This window comes from Myotis davidii, unplaced genomic scaffold, assembly GCF_000327345.1.
Source record: "Myotis davidii unplaced genomic scaffold, ASM32734v1 scaffold765, whole genome shotgun sequence".
Lineage (NCBI taxonomy): Eukaryota > Metazoa > Chordata > Mammalia > Chiroptera > Vespertilionidae > Myotis > Myotis davidii.
In genome coordinates, this window is record NW_006296056.1 from 334,682 (window position 1) to 336,928 (window position 2,247).

Here is a 2,247-nt window from a genome sequence, read left to right on the forward strand (position 1 = left end):
CCGCTCAGAGAATATTTACATGTGAACTTTATATATAATCTGTGGTGTGTGGAGTTTCTGTTTACATCCCCATCCCACTCAACACGATTTCTGCAGTAGGCCTATCTTTCATCCTAAGTAACACACGGGGGCATTGTTGATTCATTTTAGACTTGATACCATTTTCCATCAAGATCTGGTTGTGACTTCTGGGAAGATACTTGGACTAGAATCCTAAGTACTTAACTAGACAGCAGCCATGGTCCTTTGGCCTGACAGCCTGTAATCATTAATTCTTATTCCAATAACATCATGTGCTTTTTCAAAATGCAAGTGATGATCTTTGTCACCTCACTCTGTAATGGGATTATGTGGGAGGAAATAAACCCATCGATAAAATTCAATGATTTCAAGGAAGGCACAAGTGAAGGGAAATACTCACAGACACAGACAACAATATAGTGATTATCAGAGGGAAGGGGGAAGAGGAGAGGCAGAGGAGGGTAAAGGGAGGCACAGATGGTAATGAGTGGTGAACACACAATATCCAGATGATGTATTATAGAATTGTATACTCGAAACATACATAATTTTATTAACAAATGCTACCCCAGTAATTTCAATAAAAATGTAAAAAGCAGAATGTTTTCAAGTATAAGGGAGGATTTCTACGATCTGGAGCTGTCTCTTTTTCTACAGACATGGGTGTGCATGGGTGTACATGGGTGGTGTGCCTGCATTGGGCCTAGCATGAGCATCCATTGGTTCATGTATGGGGATGCATGTTTGGTAAACTTGTGGGGTAGATTGGTCTGCATTGATTTACAAGAGGGACTTGAGAGAGCTTGATCCTTAAGTATCAGAGAGGATAGCACAGTGCCTGTTGCTTCGTTGTGTCTTTTTCTGAGCACCCCAAAATGTCGTGGGGAAGCAGGGGTAGAGCCTACTAAATGAACCTGAAGCATGAATTTACTATAACACTGGTAAGCTTTACAGGGTAGACAATACTGCTTTGGAACCTCTGAGGCAGAGGTCATAAAAAGGGGGCTGTGGCTTGTGAGAACACTTCCCATGTCTCACCATGAAACACTACAAAATGTGGGCACCTGGATGAGTCCAGGGCATCAGCTTTAGTGGCAGTCATGCCAGCAGGCATTGGTAGTGCCTAAGACATATGGGGGTACCCGGTGGGAGTGGGGGTACTGCCCAGTGAGAAATGAGGGCCTGCCTGACACTCTTGCTCTCAGCAAACTAACAGGAGTGTCCTAGCAGAAAAAGATGAACCAGGAAAACATGGCGGCATGTATGAGAGCCATACTGAAGTAGGAGGAGGAAGGACACTACATATTCTAAATGAAAACTGGACGCTTGCCCTGTACACCCTGAAAAACAGCTTGGTGGGACTCCCAGGAAGACTTTCCGGGGTACTGAGGTCCTAAGTCAGTGGGAAGGAAAGCACAGATGTCTCCTACATACTGAACAGAGAACAGTGAGGATGAGTGCCAGTCTGCACGTGTGTACCAACAGCACTGCTCGCAGGGACCCCTGCATCAGAAATGTCTTCACATAGCACTTTGCCTCTTCCTTTGCCTCAGATCTGAATCATCAGCGTGTATATCTGGACATTAAAATTGAAATCCTTTAAAACAGCAGACTGTGAACCCCCCAAGACAGTTTAGAGAAGCAGAGTCTAAACTATGCGATGCTGATGATTACCTCCCTAATTTAGATCTTGGTTCACCGACTCAGTGAGTAATTCTCTGCAGGGCGCGGCTACAGGGCTAAGCCTCGGACTGACCTGTTGGCAAAGCCACAAACAAGTCCCAGCTTAGGGGGCACAGTCCTCTTGGCATAATTAGGCTTGACCTTATGACGCTCCCTAGAGCTTATCTGGGTAGCTAATGGGCTGAGGGAGATGCAGCAAGTGCTGCCAAAACAAGTCAAACTCACAAGAACACTGTAACTATGGTGACCACTACCTTGTTTACCTCTGGCTATAAAATAAAGGCTCAGCCTGCCTCTGGATCTCTCTCTGTGGCCTCAGCCAGGCACAGGAAGATCCACCTAGACCAGTGATGGCGAACCTTCTGAGCTCAGCGTGTCAGCATTTTGAAAAACCCTCACTTAACTCTGGTGCTGTGTCACATATAGAAATTTTTTGATATTTGCAACCATAGTAAAACAAAGATATATTTTTGATATTTATTTTATATATTTAAATGCCATTTAACAAAGAAAAATCAACCAAAAAAATGAGTTTGCATGTCA